Consider the following 21,788-nt stretch of genomic DNA (forward strand, 5'->3'; position numbering starts at 1 on the left):
TTGTAAGAAGCTTCTGTCCAAGTTTGGTAAAAATCCAGGATAGTTTATGAATCTAATAAATGTTTAAAAACTTTAACTGCAGACTGAATGTAATGTTAACTGGAAGAAAACAAAATTTCCTTCTAGATACTAGCATTTGATCATAAACAAGCTTCTGTCCAAGTTTGGTACAAATCCAAAATAGTATAAGAAAGTTATTAAAATTTTAAAAACTTTAACCACAGAGTGAATGTGTTGTTTCCTGGCAGAAAATCTAAGTCCATTTAAAAGTAAAATACGGAAAAAATGGATTTATTTTTTTACAAAATTTCCTTCTAGATACTAGCTTTTGATCATAAACAAGCTTCTGTCCAAGTTTGGTATAAATCCAAAATAGTATAAGGAAGTTATTAAAATTTTAAAAACTTTAACCACAGAGTGAATGTGTTGTTTCCTGGCAGAAAATCTAAGTCCATTTAAAAGTAAAATAAGGAACAAATGGATTTTTTTTTTTTACAAAATTTACTTCTGGATACTATCTTATGATCATAAACAAGCTTCTGTCCAAGTTTGGTAGAAACCCAGGATAGTTTAAGAAAGTTATTAAAATTTTAAAAACTTTAACCACAGAGTGAATGTAATATTTCCCGGCAGAAAAACTAAGTCCATTTATAAGTAAAATACGGGAAAATGGAATTTTATTTTTACAAAATTTACTTCTGGATACTATCTTATGATCATAAACACGCTTCTGTCCAAGTTTGGTAGATATCCTGGATAGTTTAAGAAAGTTATTAAAATTTCAAAAACTTTAACCACAGAGTGAATATTTGTGGACGCCGCTGACGACAACGACGACGCCGACGGAATGTAGGATCACTATGTCTCGCTTTTCCGACTAAAGTGGAAGGCTCGACAAAAATCAAACTGTAATAACATTTTGAGAACCTATGTAAAATCTAAATTAAATTTTGAATTTAAACCTTATCTGATCACTGGAAATATGGTTTTTGTCTAAATTTCGAATTAGTGACCATTCATTAAAATTTGAAACAGGCAGATACAATTGAGAAGAGGCAAACAAACGTATTTGTAAGTTATACTGTAATGCTGTACATGATGAATTACACTACCTTTTGAAATGTCCATCTTACATGTCTTATAACAAAAGTGTTACATCACTTTAATAAAATTAAATCCAAATATAAAAATTTTAATAGTTTGACAAATTCATCTGGTTAATGATGAATGAGAAGAGTTGTATTATTGAGATCCTTCAGCAGCTGCTTAAAGATCTATTAAAACAATACAAGAACTGAAAGATAATATTTTCTAAAAGATAATAATAATATTAATGATAATAATGAAAGAACCTTAGTGAGCGTGCTCACATACCCCACGTCCCCACATTGTCATTGGAGAAATAAAATAAGTGTAAAAAAAAAAAATTGTATCAGAAAAAAAAATTGAATCATAATTTCCTGTCAATATGCACATCTACATAGTATGTCCTTATTATCTACACAGTTTCATGAAATTCTGCTGTGTGGTTTGAGAGGAGTTGCAATGACAAAAGGTTGCAGTAGTATATTGGGCAAATAAGTTCAAAGGGGCGTAACTCCTGGAAAAAAAATTGAATCGTAATTTCCTGTCGATATGCACATCTACGTAGTATGTCCTTATTATCTGAAAAGGTTTCATGAAATTCTAATGTGTGGTTTGAGAGGAGTTGCGATGACAAAAGGTTGCAGTAGTATATTGGGCAAATAAGTTCAAAGGGGCGTAACTCCTGGGAAAATAATTGAATCGTAATTTCCTGTCGATATGCACATCTACGTAGTATGTCCTTATTATCTGAAAAGGTTTCATGAAATTCTGTTGTGTGGTTTGAGAGGAGTTGCGATGACAAACTGTTGCAGTAGTACATTAAAGTAAATAAGTTCTAAGGGGCGTAACTCCTAGAAAAAAAATGAAACGCAATTTCCTGTCGATATGCACAACTACATAGTATGTCCTTATTATCTAAAAAGGTTTCGTGAAATTCTGTTGGGTGGTTTGAGAGGAGTTGCGATGACAAGAAAGAGGACTGACGGACGGTAGTATATTGGGCAAATAAGTTCAAAGGGGCATAACTCCTGGAAAAAAAATTGAATCGTAATTTCCTGTTGATATGCACATCTACGTAGTATGTCCTTATTATCTGAAAAGGTTTCATGAAATTCTGTTGTGTGGTTTGAGAGGAGTTGCGATGACAAACTGTAGCAGTAGTACATTAAAGTAAATAAGTTCAAAGGGGCGTAACTCCTAGAAAAAAAATTGAAACGCAATTTCTTGTCGATATGCACAACTACATAGTATGTCCTTATTATCTAAAAAGGTTTCGTGAAATTCTGTTGGGTGGTATAAGAGGAGTTGCAATGACAAGAAACAGGACTGACGGACGGACGGGTCAAAAACATTATACCCTCCGCAACCCGTTGCGTGGGGTATAATAATAATTATTATAATAGCTGCAGAACCGTAGATCAAATTCCCTTAATATGATACTTTTTGACAATTTGTGGACCCCAGCAAATTGTCAGAAAATATCATAAGGGCCTATGAACTACAGTTCCGCAGTTATAATTATAATAACTCCTAGATTCATGACTGACTTGGTCTAAGTTACAGTGTGTTCTTTACAAATTTGTAGATCATTACATTATTTTATTGTTTTATTTTCTTCATTGAATTTGTAGTAAACCTACTTTATAATAATCATATGTACTAATCATTGATAACCAATTATTTTGTTATTCTATTTAGTTCAAAATATATTTTATATAATTGTATATTGGTTTTTTTTAAATTGTTATTCTGCTCAGTAATGGGTGCCATGATTTGCATAATAAAGTTTATCTAATTTTTTCACTATTTTCACATTTCCCAACCAATTGTGAAAAAATTATTTTCCTCACTAGTGAAATAACTGTTCTCGGCAATTGATTGGTCAAAATTTTATTATGACATCAAATTTTCTTGGTTTCTTCTGAATTTCAAATTGTGACGTCATGAATGTCTGATGATGTCACATATAAAGAACACAACTTTCTGCAAATCTTTGAAAATGAAGGATACAAATCATTAGAGAAACAAATTCCAAAACTATAACTTGTGTATTACGATATTTCTCCACGCTCAACAGTTAAATTTTTATTATTTTAAAAGCTCAGCAAGCCTCGCGCTTTAAATATTCAAATTTAACTGTCTCAAGTGGAGAAATATCATAACACACTTGTTGCAGTCTTGGAAACTATATATCTTGTATCTATATGAAGTTGGCTACAGTCAAAGGTAAGATATTTCTCTTTTATAAGTTCTGAAGGGAATATATGTCTCCTTTTCAGATGCTTCAGGTGTATGAAATAATGCTGAAGGCATAGAATTAATGTGACAGTTTCAGGAGTGGACACATTAGCTCGTTAAAAATGTTCCAAAATAGACTTAAACAGGTCAGGAATAACCACCAATTGGTGGATTATACCTCAATTGACGTATAATCCACCAATTGACATATATTGGTATAGACCAATTGACGTATAATGCAAGTTTTTTTGTTATAAAATGCTAGTGTGAGATAGAAGCATCATTTTGCAACTTACAACCTATTTTATGACCATTATTGAGTCCTCCGAAAGTTTCAGTTTTGTCAAAGCCTGCTGCATCTCTTGAGAATGCATGTGTACAACAATTCTTTTGTTGAAACATCTGTACTATTGACCATGATTTACTTTTAATAATGAAAGTCAAGTATTAACAAAGAGCTCCATTCACCTGTGGAGTTGTACTCATAATCACATGACTGCAGACAGTATTGATGTCCATTGACAGGTGATTAATGGTAAATTTGCCAATCAAGAATTGTGAACAGGAAAATGAAGTCTCTGGAACATTTTATTCTACGCTGCAAAGAATTGGAGCAAATAAGATCTAAATATTGCTCAAAAATAGAACAGACAATGGATGAAATTGATACCTCAACATACAAGAAGGGAATTTACTGCAGCTCATAATGGACTGTACTAGCAAGGACATAAACTGTTACTCAACTGTGTATGAAAACATTGAAACTCTGGCTAGAAATATGTGCTACGAGATGCACATGCTGCGCACAAAAAGGATAAAAAACTTGAACACAAGTACAGTATAAGTAAACTTTTTTAAAATAAAATAGTTCCCTACTTTACCATCTTACTATTTTATTGACTTATTAGGACCTAAATTAAATAAAAACTTTTTGCAAAGTTTTAAGATATCCAGTTACCTTTAAAGAATAATGATAAGATCCGAAATAAGGTAACTTTAAACTGTGAAGGAAAACTTATGTATATATGATGAATTGTTCTAAACCCCAACCTTTTTACATAAGTCTTATAAAATAACCTTCTCATTATAAATTCTGATGTACGTATAGCACCTTTAACTAACAATTATAAGAAAGTTTAATTTAAGACCACTTAAATTCTAAATTCTTATTTGTAAATATATCCAGTTCTTACTTAACTTATTCTTACACCTCAGCACATTATGAATATTATTTTTAAAATTTTATGATGACAATCCTTATGAATTAGTTATAATATTAATTATTTAGTAATTATTATTGCCTAAATTCAGTCATCTGTACATAATTAAATGTTTCCTTATGTTCTAAGGTGTATATAGTTGCTACAATTATACCCTATGGGTAGTGCTCCACAATTAATGGAGGAATATACAAGAAACTGTAACTGTAACTGTAATTGACAAGATAACAATAGAAGAAACTGCAAATACAATTATTGATTAAATGCAATAGGTTATGTCACTATACTAAACTACTTTTAACTATGAATGTTTGACATGTTTTCATGCAATAATATGGTTTTAAGAAAACAATGCTCCAATTTTAGAAATTATACGTCAATTGGTCTATACCGTTATATGTCAATTGGTGGATTATACGTCAATTGACAGTATTGATTGAGGTATAATCCACCAAATGATGGTTATTCCTGACCTGTTAAACTCAGAAATTGACAGAATCCCAAAACTTAAGAGGGATTATAGTGAAACTGAAGGCTACGTGACCGCTTTCATTTGAATCTACTGTAACAGCAAGTGTATCAGTCTATAACATCAATAGTGAGACCCAAACAAGATAATTACAAACATTGATGCATACTAACGGTAATCACTGTTCAGTCTTGGTTTTACTGTTTCGCTTCCCACTGGAAACACTGCTGGACGATCCAAATTATGACCGTGATTATAAACTGACTAAAAATAATATGATTACTGGTATCGACCATGTGAATATTCCGTAAAAATCCAACTTATATTATATTTTTTCGGCACAAAAAAATGTTTTAAAAAAATGCTTCGCTCTAATATTCACTTAAAGTTGTGTCCCTTACCTAACTTATCTTACAGAAAACAGGTATTCTTGAAAACAGGTATTCTTGATATGTTAAAGGGGTATCCCAAGGTCCCCCCTGGACCCATTCCGTTTACTATTTGTATCAATGACTTGATCTTTTTTTTTTACAAAACAATTGTTCCTTATATAATTATGTTGATAAGATGTAATTTCAGCTCTTGAGGACTGAGATAGTATTGATACAGTGGTTTTCTGCGAATGGCTATTTGGTGTTTTAGAATTTTATATACTTGTCACCACCATGTTTACATGATTTAGTTGTACTGAAAGATTGTAGTATAATTTTAGATATTCTAATATTGTAGATATCAGACCTAGGGTTCGAACATCAACCTATGGTAAGAACTCTTTCAAATATACAGCTGCTGTTTTATGGAATGATCTACCTGATAATTAAAAAAAAAAATGCTAATTTCAGTTACTTTAAAAATATTTTAAAGTCATGGAATGGAAATGACTGTAAGTGCACCGTTTGTGCAGATTTTCAATTAATAAGAAGATTAAGAATATTTATTGAATCCAATTAAAGGTCCCGTTTCCGAGCATATACATATATATATATATATAGTATTAATTATACAGTGTTTTTTAAGATATATTACATTAAAAATAAATGATTAAATAACTATACTACATACCAGATGGTGTTTGAAAATAAATAAAATAGAATATTAACCCTCTCTAAGACATCAAAAATAAACTACATCCCTTCTACATGTATATTCAGTGTCTGGAATGCAATTTTTTTCTTATTTCAAAACAAGTACTAATAAATCTTGACACTGACATATTAACATTTTCAGACTCACAGGACATCAACCAAATAAACTGTTCCGACGGTACTTTGAAATATAAGGGAAGTTTTTACATTGAATGCATGCTTCATTAGCAATAAAATTCCTTTCATTTCCGTATGCAGTGCATTCCATTAAAAAATGAAATTCGTCTTCAACCTGCATATTTTTACACTGCCCACACAATCTTTTATCTTTATCGATTTTTTTATATCGACCTTTCTCAATAGCTAACTGATAAGCACTGATTCTAAATTGAGTTAAGCTATTTCAATACTGAAATTTATTAACGACATAAATATGCTTCCCTTTTGAAGATGTTTTTAAATTTAAGATAAGTACGCAATTTTCCTTTTTAAACATTTGCATTATCGTATATAGTATTTTTCCAGTAAATCCTTTATCTACTAATCAAAATATTTTTAACCCTTTCAATGTCAAAACTTTTCATTTCAACATCAATAAATCTTGAAATATATACACTATTAGAATACCAAGATGACTTATTACATTTGTGAGTGTCCATACTCGTGACCAGGGCTGGTTTTAACAAATGATCCTCCTGTAAACCATTAATTCTTTGTAAAAAATTAAGAATAGAACAAATAATGTCAATATGCAATGAATTTGCTCTTACGAAGTAAACAGACGCAGATATATAAACCATGAGACGAATGGATACAAAGCAATACTAATTAAATGCTAAGAAATGATTAAAGCGAATTAAAATAAAACATTTAATTTTGGCAAATTATTACAATCTCATATGAAAAAAATATATACAATATTAGAATACCAAGATGACTTATTACATTTGTGAGTGTCCATACTCGTGAGCAGGGCTTGTTTTAACAAATGATCCTCCTCTAAACCATTAATTCTTTGTAAAAAATTAAGAATAGAACAAATAATGTCAATATGCAATGGAGTACGACCTAGCTCTCCCATAACAGCTAAACAACATGACTTTTTATTTACCCCGAGAATGTATTTGTAGAACTTTAAACTTAAGTTCTCGCAATCAAACTTACTAAATTTGTTCTCAATTTCAAAGAGGTTGTCTGTTTGACATTTCGAAACATTTAAAGTACATGTACAAGCTCCCCAAATTTCTGAGCCATATGTTAAAATCGGCTTTATTGTGTAAACAACATATCAATTTTCGGGATGTTTTCACCGAAAGAAATCTTTTAACCCCTTTTGATACAAATCATATCGAGCCGTAGAAAAACCTCCAGAAGCAGAAAAAATAACACCTAGATATTTATAATTTCTAACATTTTCAATTGGTTCACCATCAAAATAAAAGTTACATTTGATATTTTTTGTCTTCTTAAGATTAACCTCAATACACCAACTTTTATAATATTCTTCTAATTTATTTAAACATCTACTCAATCCTGATTGACTAGTAGAAAGAAGCACAACATCATCGGCATACATTTTAAAAAATAAAGTTTTGTACTTCCTATTTCAGCTGGTACACAGTAATCATCAAAAATACACGACAAATCAATGACAAATATCTTGAAAAGATTGGGACTTAGGTTATCCCCTAGTCTAACTCCAATGCTAGCTTTAAGTTTATCTGTTAATTTATCATTAAGTCTAACTTGTAAAAAAATATTATTATACATGTTCTTAATAATAATATAAAAATAACCCCCTATCCCAATGTTTTGGAGTTTTAACAACAAGGCTTCATGCACTACAGAATCAAAAGCTTTTCTAAAATCTACAAAACATGTGTATAAGTAAGTTTTGTTTGCTATACACTTTTCAATTAGAGTCCTCAAAATAAACATATGATCTACTGTTCTTGATTTTTTCTGAAAACCAATCTGTGATTCAGAAATTACATTAAACTTAGTCAAATAGCTATCAAATCTATTATTAAGAATGGAATTAAATAATTTTCCAATACAACTTATAATAGCAATACCTCTACAATCAGAAGGATTATATTTTGAACCTGATTTAAATATTGGTATAATATACCCTGTTTTCCAATGTTTTTGATAAAAACCAGTGCATAATGTACTATTAAACAGTTTTACATAACATGGAGGCAAAATTAACTCACTACATTTGAGCATTTCGTTTGAAATGCAATCGAATCCAGTAGATTTACCATTTTTTAATGCATGTATTGCCTTTGTCACTTCTTTCTCTGTAATCTTATAATCATCTTAATGCCTTTACATCTGGATTTTGTTTTCCTTTTTAATGATTTGTTAGCTGACATTTTCAAAATATCATGTAACGAATGTAATGCAGCTTCCACTTTACTTTGAGACTGAGTTTGAATATTTTAAAAATATATATGTTAAAATTTTACCAATTAGATCATATCCTATTTTTAATATTTATGCTATGCATTTTACCAGCTTTCTAATCATGCTTAGTCAACATTTTATATACGTAATACCTAGCTTATCATGCTTATAATCTGCTTATTACTACCATGCTTATAGTGCTTCATTTTGTGTTATGTAACTTATTGCATGTGTATTATGTATTGTACTGTTATGTCTTGTATGTCTAAAAGCTCATTAGAGCTTACGTTATTTCCTTGTTTGTCATATACTATGCAGACTCTAAATAAAGCTTATTTATTTATTTATTTGAATAAAATGCAGGTCAACCCAGATAACTTTCAGGCTATGATTATCCGTCTAGCTGTTGGCAAAACAATACAAACACATGATTAAAAAACATATAAATGTGTAAATACTAGTTCCTTTTAAATCCGTCTCTCATAATTCTTTTTAGAATGGCATTAATATTTTTTTTAAAGTTTACTTTTACAATATGAAATGTGTATACTGTATTATTGATGGTGAGACGTTAATAAATTATTATTGTATTGTATTGTATTGTATAAAAGCCTGAGTGTGTTTGATTAAAATGGCATTTCTATATCAAAAGTGAAAATAAATTGACAACTAATAGTGTTTGGCGAAAGGCGCTTTATTATAATAATGCAATCAAATAATGCTATACCAAACATGGTATCAATAATCTGCAATGAACAAAGTGTCAATATGAAGCACCTGAATCCGATCTGAGTAATAGTAACATTAATAAGAAACAAACAAAAAATCAAATACATAATATAATGTGGCTTTATGCTCTCTTACTTAAAACCATATGTTAAGGTCAAGGATCAGAAATGACTAGTACATAGAATTTTTTCAAATTTAGTACTCGGTTAGATATTGAAAATTTACATCGGAAAATGTAAAAAAAAGTATATGTCACCGACTTCGTTTTCGAGAAAAAGCCTTGTTTAAAATGGTCCTAGAGGGTACTAAATTACATTGAATATATAGGGAAAATCCTTTTTTTTTTCTACACTTTTCGGTTTCCTACATAAATCATGTGACTCAGTACATGGGATTTTTCAGTTTTTAATTTATATATTCTTCCTCCCTTGTTTCGTCATATTTATTACATAACGTCAAGTTATCATGGTATAATTCTTATATGATTTGCATATTAAGGAATACGTTGATATGATTGGTCGAGAGGACTTCCAGTAGTTGTTATTGACGTTGTTTATTTTTCGATAGACGACGTTGACCGAACTTCTTTTCGTAACCAATGTAAACAAGATGGCGGCGATAATAACACAATTCGGCTCGACGTTAACAAAATGTATTTTCACTTCGCGTTAATCATTAATTTAAATAATAAACACTTTTGAATGACAATAAGAGTTTTTGCAGTTTATTTATTATCAGATAGCAAATTTCATGGAGTACATAATTTTGCGCTTACCAACAAATATATTCATGTGCCAGGCCAATTTAATGACACAAATATACAATTTAATTTACGTGTGATAGAGGTTACGAGTGTGGGAAAATGAATTCCTTATCAGTAGTGTCAAAAGGCCGATTCTGCGGCACTTTCCATTTTCAAGGTAAAATCTAGCATAAATCCAACTCTAGATTTTTACAATCTAAACGGACCAGCATTCCAATTAGTCTAAGGGTAGAAACAAGAATATGGCTTTTTGTAAACAATGGTAGAGACACCTTAAAGGGGATGTAATCCTAGGGTAGAAACAAAATATGGCTTTTACAAACAATTGTAGAGACACCCCAAAGGACCGTGTTGCTACAAGTGAGATGGATGAAATTGGAATAAATAAAGAGACGGCATCCAATAGTGTTGATATGAATATGGATCAGTTCAAAGATTTCTTTCTTGAGAATGAAGAACCCAAAACTTGTGGTGCTCCACTGAAAAGGAAGAAGGGGCAGTTTTGCAAGAGTAAACCGGGGAAAGATGGGCTCTGCTGGAGACACAGCAAAGAATCACGCCAGCAGGAGGAGGAAGAGGATACCCCAGTCGGAGGAAAAATCGTGGTGAAAAACACCATGAAAGTACTCAGAGAAATCGCGAAGAAGGAGGGACTTAAGGGATACAGTAGGAAACCCAAGGGTGAATTGGTAAAGTTAATTGAGACCAAAACCGCCCAGAAATTTACCCGCGAAGAGGTCTTTACCAAGAAGGAGCTGAGGACCATTGCCAAAAGACGGGGAATTACCAACTATTCCCGACTAGGGAGAGCTGCCCTGACCGACCTGGTGAAGAAGGACATCGAAAATGCACCCGTCGAAGAGGAAATCAAAATTGTTGACCGACACAATGCATTGAAAGGTGTCTTTGGCACAGTCAGAATCGACCCGCTCCAGCAGCATGATTTGGAAACGTTTTTTCCAGGTAAGTCACAGCACCATCTCCAGGACGATCGAAGATGCCCTCACCCGAAAGAAGGGCTTGAAGGTACAGCTAGTGCTGAAAGTGGAGCTGGTCAAAACGAATCTCGCGACTGGGGGAAACACCTACGTTATCCCTTACTTCAGATCAGCCCAGACAGTCATCACCGAATCAGCAGACCTCGACTTCGAGATTGCGGTCATGGTAGGGAAGATCAAGGAAAGCATGTCAAGGTATATGCGCGAGGGTAGTGGGTGGGTATTTGATCACATCGAGATACTTGAAATCCACCTGAACAAATTTAAACCACTTGCCGGCAGCTCCTACATACCACTCCCATCGGAGCTTGCCAGGAGGAAAGCAATCATCAATGTGCAAAACAAGGATGATCAATGCTTTCGCTGGGCTATTCTCTCAGCCCTACATCATGAGGAAGTGGACAAAAATTGCACCAAACGGGTAGGTCAGTACAAGAAGTGGGAAAACGAGCTCAAGTTCGACGGCATTGAGTTCCCGGTTTCCCTCAAGGCGATCGACATATTCGAGAACCGGAATGCGAACCTCAACATCAACGTCTTTGGCTTCGATGGTGTGAAGAAAAGTGAAGATGAAGAGGAGGATCTCCAACTATATCCCCTAAGAATATCGAAGAACACCGGCGCGCAGCACGTAGATCTCCTTTTCCTAACCAGCGATAGCAAGCAGCATTACTGCTGGATCAAAAGCTTGTCACGACTCTTGAGCTCGCAAGTGACGGAGCACGGACACGAGCTCTTCTTCTGCCGCAGATGCCTGTGCCACTTTTCCAGGCAGGATATCATGGACGATCATATGGAGTACTGCAGCAAAAAGGATGCGGTCAGAATCGAGATACCGGAAGAAGGATCCCTCATCAGCTTCCAACATTACAAGCGTCAGATGAGGGTTCCATTCACCATCTACGCGGATTTCGAGTGCTTCACGGGAAAGATGGATACCTGCCAACCCGACCAATCGCGAGCCTACACGAAGGCATACCAGCTACATCGACCATCGGGTTTCTGCGACCGCGTGAAGTATGCCCAAGGCGACTACAAGGAATCGGTCGTCTACTGTGGGGAGGATGCGGTCAACGATCATAACGACTATCCTCTCGCGCCGGAAAATGTGGAGATCGACAAGGTGCGTAAGCTGGTGTCTCACCTAGGTAAGCGCACAAAGTACATCCTTCACTATCGAAACCTCAAAATGTATATGGGAAGGGGGATAAAGCTCGCCAAGGTCCATCGCATCATTGGATTCAGGCAATCCCCATGGCTCAAGCCGTACATCGACAAAAACACCGAGCTCAGAGCCGTGGCCAAGTCCGACGCCGAGAAAGATTTCTTCAAGCTCATGAATAATTCGGTCTTCGGCAAGACAATGGAAAATATCCGCAAGAGGGTCGATGTCCGGCTGGTCACCAACGAGAAGCAGGCGCTGAAGCTCGTGGCCAAGCCCAACTTCGATCGTCGGGTCGTCTTCACCGAGAACCTGGCAGCCGTCCATATGAAGAAGACGAAGCTCAAGTTCGATAAGCCCGTCTACCTGGGAGCATGCATCCTGGATATCTCGAAGATCCTGATGTATGACTTCCACTACGGATTTGTGCGGAAGATGTATGGCGACGACGCCCGGCTGCTCTTCACCGACACCGACAGCTTGGCCTACGAGATCCGAACCGAGGATTTTTATAAGGATATCGCTTCCCACGTCCAGGAGAAATTCGACACGTCGAACTATCCGGCCGACCACCCCTCCGGAGTTCCGGTCGGCGCAAATAAGAAGATCATCGGCATGTTTAAGGACGAGTGCGGCGGCAAGAGCATGACCGACTTTGTGGGACTCCGGCCGAAGCTGCACGCCTACAAGATGGATGACGGCGCCGCCACCAAGAGAGCCAAAGGAGTCGCGAAGACCACCATCAAGCGCAGCATCACCTTTGACGACTACAAGAGATGCCTCGACACGCAGCAGGAGGTCTACAAGTCCATGAATATTATCCTCAGCCACCTCCACCAGATCTACACCAAGGAGATCAACAAGGTCGCCCTCTCTGCCAAGGATACCAAGCGCCACATCCTACCAGACGGCATTAGCACCCTCGCCCACGGACACTATCGAATCGCTGACGCCCGCGACTGAGGTGGGACCCTCCCTCTCACCACCCCTCTGCAATTAGCAGGCTCTGACGGGTACGGATGCCCATCTCTCCTCTTCTGCACATGGCAGGCTCTGACGGGTGCGGATGCCCATCTCTCCTCTTCTGCACATAGCAGGCTCTGACGGGTGCGAATGCCCATCTCTCCTCTTCTGCACATGGCAGGCTCTGACGGGTGCAGATGCCCATCTCTCCTCTTCTGCACATGGCAGGCTCTGACGGGTGCGGATGCCCATCTCTCCTCTTCTGCACATGGCAGGCTCTGACGGGTGCGGATGCCCATCTCTCCTCTTCTACACTTGGCAGTCTCTGACGGGTGTGAATGCCCATATCTAAATAAATGAGCAGCATACACATGCACGGCATCCTCCTCCCCCACAAGCCTCTGTCGAATAAGGAATTGGAGAGAGCCGTCAAAGCCTTAGGAATCCCAAGTTTCAGAGGGGTGTTTATGCGAGATACCCTACCACCCAGCCCGCACCGCATCGAATGTGGAATCTTGAATCACGATAGCTGGGAGGGTCCTGGAACGCATTGGACGTGTTGGTACAAGCGCGGACCGACAAAGTATTACTTTGACTCTTATGGATTGCCGCCGCCTGACGAGATGGTAGACTATTTACAGCCTGAGATCCGATACAACACCGATGAACTGCAGAAGCGAGGGGATGTGGTGTGCGGTCATTTTTGCCTATACGTGTTGAAGATGCTGGCGGCCGGAAAGTCGCTGGAGGACGCAGTCTTCTCACTCTATAAATAAATGGATAAGTTTGGATCCCATGCAAGAAAGCGTGCATCCCTTCGGCGAATGCTACAGGATTTGGATATGAACGACAATCGCATTTCTAGCCTAGGACATCCCCAGGACAGCTCGGATGCTGTGACAAAACGGTGGGTAACCCAAGAGTTGAAAGATGGTATGAAAGATATTGATAAATTAGATTCTGAGTGTAAACAGATGCAGTGGACCATCAAGCGAATGCAAAAGGAGTTTGACTCATCAATCGGAGAACTCACAAAAAAGGTGATGACTCTAAAAGATAGTAAAGTCGATAAGTCAAAATGTGCCTTAACCAACGGTGGTAAGATAAACGCTGAGCTGGATATGCAAAAGTTTCACGTGCTGAATCTCCCACTCCCAGAAACTGACAATGAACCCGTCACCAAAGCCCTTTACGATCGTCTACAGTCGGATTTGGATGCATTGAAGATTTTTGTCGAATTGAAGCATGCTTAGTTTTCCAAATCTTTCCAGTCTCAAGATTGAGACCGGAAAGGTTGTTGAGGATTATTGAGATCTGATTGTGGGACCCACGAGTTAAAATTCTTAGGATAACCCTTCCACTTCACAAACACCTCATTAATCCCGTTCTTGGTTCGCCTGCGGAGGATCTTCTCTATGCGGTAGACGTCCTGATCAGTCTTTTGAAGTTCAGGCGCATAGAAGGATCCCTGAATTTCCTCGCCGCTGAAATCCTTGAGGCGATAGGTGGGCGGCTGAGTGTTCGACACTAGGGAAATGGTGAATACTTACTCGGTCCAGCGGGGTGTGTATCCCTTCTCGAATGTACCTTTCTTCTTGGTAATTCGGACTTTGTCGCCAGCACGAAATCGCGGTGGTTTCATGTGAGGTATGCTGCCGTAAAGGTTCCAATACACCTTGTTTTCATGCTCCTTGTGACTTGCGGCGACAGGAGTCATCTTGGTGGAGCGGTGCTTGGTGGTATTGTACTGGCGAACAAGATCGTCCAGGACATCGATATAGGTGTGCGTGGAGTTGGCTGAAAAGTATTTGAACATCTTCTCTTTCATGGTGCGATTCCAGCATTCAACCACACTCGACTTCTCTTCGTTCTCGGTAGAGTAAAGCTCAATACCATGCTTTTGAAGCAGCTGCTTTACCACTTTGTTGTAAAACTCAGCGCCTTTGACTGTCCAAAGCTTCTTGGGCACACGCTCCTTGAACACCGCTTGAAAGACATCCCGCACCGTCACCCCCTTCTTGTTTTTGAGCGGTATCAGCCAGCCATATTTGGAGAAGACATCGATAATGCTCAGGATGAATTTATTTCCCTTGTTGTCCCTAGAAAAGGCACTCATATCAACAAGGTCGGCCGCCCAGGTCTCATCCATACCGCCCACTACCACACGGCGTTTTTGAAACTTGCGTCGAACTGGTTTGTGCAACTCCTCAGCTAAATCATCGGTCCAGCGAACTTTTTTTTTTTTAACACCTAGACCAAATCGAGCTTTGGTGCCGATGATGGGTCCGACGATGCTGCGGTCCATGCGTTCGCGTGTGGTAGGGTTGGGAATGGTGTTAAGCGAGGCTAGCATAGCTTTGTCGCAGATAGAGTTGCGTGCGGTTGTATCCTTGTGCTGGGCATAACAGAGATCCTGGTGATATGCAGCCTGGTCCACTCTATTAATGGTTTTGACCAAGCCTTCGGGGTGCCATCGGGGAGTAGTCGCTTGCTAAGTTTAGTCCCTGGCCCGGTGAAGTTGTGTCCTGGCAGATGCATTTCCATGGGTAATCGGTTGATTAGCTTGTTCATGAACCCTGCACCGGTTGTAGCAACAAACTGAGACTTCTTGGCACCGCACACCTTGCAGTTGCCAAACTTCCTCCGTCGCCCGTTGCTGGTAATTGTTTCGCCAGGGTTAACTGTGTCCGTCTTCCTACGACATTTCACGCAGAAGATCATCGTTATTTTATTTAAATAAATGAACGTCGAAGACATTTCCTACAGTGCCAACGCCCCCAAGAGGAGCAATCACTACCTCCTAACGCAGCGGTCGATCAGAGGGTTGATCATTGGGAAGTCGGACTGTGGTAAGACAACGCTGTTGAACAACCAACTCCTGCGAGATGGATGGCTCGACTACGAACGATTGTACGTCTTCGGAAAATCGCTTCACCAACCCATTTACCAGTTGTTGCAGCAAGCGCTGGGTAAAGGCTTCCCTAAGGAAGATATCCGAGACCTCCTACAGTGCAAGGGCAACTCACCCTACTCATTGATCGATGTGGTCGACGCCTTACCACCACCACGACACCCGAGTGGTATCGACACTTTTTTCTCCGAGCAAGGGAGCGATGTACCAGACCCCCGGGAACTCGATCCCAGCCGCAAAAACCTCATGGTGTTCGACGACTTGATGCTGAGCAAACAGAATACATGTGAAGACTACTACGTGCGCGGTCGCCACAACAACGTCGATTGTTTTTACCTGTGCCAGAACTACTTCAAACTGCCCCGACAATCGATCCGAGAAAATGCAAACTTTATCTGTCTCTTTCAGCAAGATGCTAAGAATCTCGATCATATTCGGCGTGACCACTGCAACGATCTTACCAAGGAACAATTTGACGCTCTGTGTAAGCATTGCTGGTCCCAACCCTATGGATTTGTAACCATCGATCTCACAAGCCCCAAGTCAGCAGGGAAATACCGATGCAAATTAGATGAGTTCTATAAGGTATAAAATAAAGAATGGATCAGTTCGAAATAATTTTCCTTGAACTGGAGAATGAAGAATATCTGGACACAGAGGAACCCCAGCCCTGCAAGTTCGAATGGACCTGCAAATGTAAGTTCGAGTGGGACCCATTCGATATGAGGAGTATGTGTTGGAAGTGCGGTCGCGTGATCATCCGCCCGATCGATAGCGGTGGAGGTGATTTCGACGCATGGAACTCTGGCCACCAGTATGGTAAGGTGCAGCGATTTTCTCAACCCCAATACCCTACCAAGACGATTCGAGGCCACCAGTGCACACACCCATGCCGCCCTGGTAAAGACCTATGCCGCAGACACTTTAATCTTGCAAAGAAAAGGGGGTTGCAGCGGATACGGACGATACCCCTAGCGATTGGGAAAGGCGTCTGAACCTTCCCCCAGGCGCTTGGGAGCGTTTCACCTAACGCTATAGGGCGTTCGAACCAACGCTTAGGGGCGTTCAATCCAACGCTTAGGGGCGTTCGAACCAACGCTTAGGAGCGTTCAACAGCGTTCGATCCTATAAATAAATGACGTTTATCTAGGTTACTGACCCTAAGCAGCGCTAGGCGGAGCATTCAAGCCAGCAACATGCAACACCGCCTTGACAATATTGGACTCAGCCGAGACCTTTCCAAGGTGTTCAAGCCTGTGGTTGAGGCTCAGCGGGAAGCAGCTTCAAAAATCACCAAAACGATCGCAGACCTTCCTGCAGCAGTGCCAGCCCTCCCTCCTCCACCGCCCGAGTTTGCCGATCCACTACCCATTGCACCACCTACAGACACCGTCCTCGGACCTCGAGCACAGCAGTATTTGCAGCTCAGTATGACTCCTTTCGCCGACCACACCTTTGGATTGCGATCTGAAAACGATGGTCTCTTCATCGGAAGCTCACCAGTTACTTTTGACGGTGATGATATTTTCGTAGATGGTGTGAGGTACAAAGGAACCCTTGGCCTCTGGGAACTCATGGTGAAAAAGAATCCAGAAACGTTCGAGCCTGAAGACCTAGAGGACTTTGCACAAATCCTGAAAATTTCCGGTGCCATGTATCAAGGCAATTCAATCCTCTCAAGAACCCCGAAGGCAAATAAGGGTTACAAGTGGAAGGAAATCGTGTCCCACATCTACAAGAAGGATAAGTTTGGTAGTGGGCTGCAAACCATATTTCTTCCTTCCAACTTCAAGCAGCTTCTCGATCGCTTGGAACTGTGTGCCGCAGCATACCGAGCAGGAAATAATGGTGTGCGCAACGAAATTGTGTCGATTATCGATGCTATGAAGAAGGGTAGACATATCAGCATCGATGAATATAAGGCGCTTAATCGTAGCATCCTATAAATAAATGTTGCAAATCAAGAAAGGTTACGCTCGAAAGTACGCGTACGGTGGTAAAGGACTGTTTGACACAATCGCTAGTTTGGCTGGACGCATGTTTACTTCCTCTGCCGCCAAAACCCTAGGAAGTAAGGCCGTGAGTGCTTCCACCAATGCAGCCTTGCAAGGTGTTGAAAAAGGGGCCTCCAAAGCCGTCGACCGTGTGGTTGATAAAGTGACCCACCCCAGAAAACGCAGTAAAACCCCTCGACAGCCTAGTATTCAACGCAAGAAGCCAGAGCAAGTTCGGTTAAAAATCTAATCTCCGGCTCTGGTATCAAAACCATCCACGACTTCGTCCAACGCTATAAATAAATACATTATGTCTGACATCCTAACAATCACCTAAGGGTTGACCTTCGACGAAAGTCTCCAGGAATATCAGGTTCGAGAATATGAACAACAAGCCGGTGCCCAGCTGAACAATGCCGGTGCTGAAATCCAAATCAACATCGAAACCCAGGATTTGTTCCTACACCCCGCCGAAAGTTATCTCGTGGTGGAAGGTCGACTTCTCAAGAATGATGACACAGCATATGCCGATGGCGATCTTGTGTCGCTTACCCATAATGGTATCATGTATCTCTTCAAGAGCATCAGTTACAGGCTTTCCGGTCAGCAGATCGAACATATTAACGACCCCGGCATCGCCACCACTATGCTGGGAATGTTAACCTACCCCGACGACTTCTCCAAATCGCAGGGTCTCAACCAACTGTGGTATAAGGATTCTTCCACCGATGCTGAGGCTGAGAACACTGGATTTGCAGCCCGTCATGGATACATTATCACCAAGCCCACCAACAAAGGATCGTTTTCGTTTGCCATCCCCCTAAAAGATATTTTTGGATTCGCAGATGATTACAACAAAATAGTGTACGGGTTCAGGCAAGAACTCTCACTCGTTCGCGATTCAAATGCTAATGCCATTCTGAGAGCAGCTGCCGTCAACGATCCGGCAAAGATCGTCCTGAGTAAACTATCGTGGTTCGTCCCTCACGTCACCCCCTCAGACGAAAATAAGATGCAACTGTTCAAAACCATTTAAAGTAAATCAAAGATCCACTGGGGATTTCGCATGAGACAGTGTGATTCCATAGCCGTTCCCCAAGCCTCACAGTTTAACTGGCGCCTAGTTGCCAAGAGTGGTCGCGAAAAGCCCAGATATATCATCATTGCCTTCCAAACCAACAGAAGTGGTGACCAAACCCATAATGCTTCCGTGTTCGATCACTGTCGATTGCGAAATATCCATGTCACCCTCAACGCTGAACGTTATCCGGCAGTCGACTATAATGCAGCTTTCAACGAAAATAGGATCGCCAGAGTGTTCAAAGAGGCCTCCGACTTCAGAAAGAAATTCCACAACATGGACAGTTTCCTCAGTAATGGTGGTATTAATCCCTCCGATTTCATCGACTTGTACCCCCTGTTTGTGATTGATGTGAGTCATCAGTCTGAGTGTCTCAAAGAATCCACGGTGGATATTCAGATCCGAGCAGAATTCGCCCGCAATGTTCCAGCCAACACCGAGGCGTTTGCACTTGTCATTTCCGACAGAATCCTACAGTTTGAATCCGATGGTCAGAAGATGAACGTCGTGTACTAAAAGTAAATGGATAAAATTCACCTACAACTCATCTTTGCCAGTCGCCCCGCCAAAGTCTATGCAATCGTGGTAAAGGCCGGAAAACAGCTCAAGGAGCAGTATGACGGTATCAAGGAGTGGAAGCAAATATATGTGACAATGGTCTACCATAAATAAATGGACAACACATTGTTGCAGCAAATTGTCGATAACACCGACCCAAAGCATGGGTTTTCCTTCATCGTCTCTGGAAACGATAGCCAAATCCTTACCCGATTCAACCCCCCACTGCAACTCAAGGAATCTAAGGCCTACGAAATGGCATTGGTGAACCTGGAAACCTACTACTCCATCCCAAACATTCACGCAGGTAACAATTCCTTCCGCTATTCTCAAGACGAAGGTGTTACCTGGTTTCCCATTGTGTTGAGCACTGGCTCGTACGGTATAGATGAAATTAACAATGAGGTCCAGCGACAGTTTCGTCTCAACCAGCACAAAACTAAGATCATCATCGATGCCAACCGGTCGACGCTGAGAGCAACCCTGACCCTAGCCAGACGCTTTCAAGTGGACTTTGATGTTGAAAACAGCCTTAGCACCGTGTTGGGGTTTGAGCGACGACTCTACACCTTTGATAGGGTTACAAATGGTTACACTGAGGGTGAACACATTGTGAATATCATCAGCATTAACAGCATTCTGGTGAATAGTGATATCATCCATGAGAGTTATGTGAACGGTACCCAGCAGTCCACCATCTACAACTTCTTTCCCGCAGTCGATCCTGGTATGAAGATCATTCAAACCCCCAAGAATCTAGTATACTTGCCGGTGACCTTGCGAACCATTAATCGCATGCAAACGTATCTCACCGATCAAGACGGTAGGTCCATCGATTTCAGGGGTGAACATCTCACCATCCGCTTTCATCTTCGTGAGGTATAAATAAATAACTTATCACGAACATGGTTTGAGTTTGACAAAAGGTCAAGCTGATAAACTACAACGGGCTGCCAAGATAGGTTGTCCGGTCTCCATTCGTTTGTCCCACGCAAACCTGCAAGGCGAACACAAGATGTGGCTCACCACCCGCCAGGTTCAAAAGATCGTCAAGCTCCTACAGAAGGGTACTGGTGGCATGGTCCTAGAGTTGAGTGCGACCCAATTGAAGGAAAACATGCAGAAGGTGGGTGGCATCCTACCCATGCTGGCGGGGCTTGCAATGAGGGCACTCCCCATGTTAGCAAAAACCATTCTACCCGCCTTGGGTGTTGGAGCCTTGAGTGGTCTGGGGGGTGTAGCCGACAACAAGGCCTTCGGGTCTGGATTGTACCTAAAACGTGGTGGGTGTGTTTGTACCGTGAAACCTAGTGGCGGCGGTCTCTACCTCAAACCTTCAAACGCACGGATCACCTACGGATGGACTCTACTTGAAGCGTGGTCAGCAATTCCACGACGAAGCCGGTTTGATTTTAGGTCCTAGCAGCCCCTTCAAAAACATTCCCCTCCTCGGTATGCTCCTATAAATAAATGGATGATTTAGATTCTGGATACCGACAGACCAGAGTCGAATGTATGGAGGATCGACTCGATGCAGAAATTCGAAGGTATCAACGTACCTTGAACACCTATAAACGTCTGGACAAAGTTGTGTCTGTAGCACAGGGTGTGTGTTCCGTAGCCAGTTTGATGTTGACCAGCTGCACCATGGGTTCAGCTTTAACCGGTATAGGTATTATAGCCTCCCTTCCCCTAGGATCCCTTGCTTGCTTGAGTGCCACTGGCGTGATGGTACTCACACTGATCTCAAGGCGTATCATAAAAAAGAAGAAAAAACACCGCGACACCTTGCGATTAGCACAGTCCACAAAATCCTTGGTGGAACAATTTATCAGTACTGCTTTGGCTGATGATGAACAAATTGATGATGCTGAGTTTGGAAAGATCGCCACCTGCCTCAAGTACTACTATGATGAGAAAGATCAGCTTCGACAACCTTCCACCACTTTTAGTGAGGACCTTAATGCGCATGCGCCGTAAAAAACGTCACACATCGTTCCGTTACGCTTCACTACACACATCGTTTCACGATGTTCACGATGTGTTCCATTTCGCTTCACTTCACGATGTGCGACGATTCAAACATATAGAAAAAAAAAATTTCCAATCCGGCAAAAAAATG

At 40.1% G+C, this 21,788-nt stretch overlaps 1 protein-coding gene across 3 annotated transcripts in view; it reads right to left on the reverse strand.

Moving 5' to 3' along the window:
• The window catches only part of LOC127730895 (vitamin D3 hydroxylase-associated protein-like), a 52,018-nt gene extending 46,737 nt beyond the window's left edge, over nt 1-5,281 (reverse strand). For all 3 annotated transcript variants that reach the window (XR_007995347.1, XM_052239499.1, XM_052239497.1), the window contains exon 1: nt 5,187-5,281. The gene's annotated coding sequence lies outside the window, so the exon portion shown is untranslated. The remainder of the gene's footprint in view (nt 1-5,186) is intronic.
• Between the last annotated feature and the right edge of the window lie 16,507 nt (nt 5,282-21,788).

The sequence above is a fragment of the Mytilus californianus genome, unplaced genomic scaffold, assembly GCF_021869535.1.
Source record: "Mytilus californianus isolate M0D057914Y unplaced genomic scaffold, xbMytCali1.0.p SCAF_2, whole genome shotgun sequence".
Taxonomy (NCBI): Eukaryota; Metazoa; Mollusca; class Bivalvia; order Mytilida; family Mytilidae; genus Mytilus; species Mytilus californianus.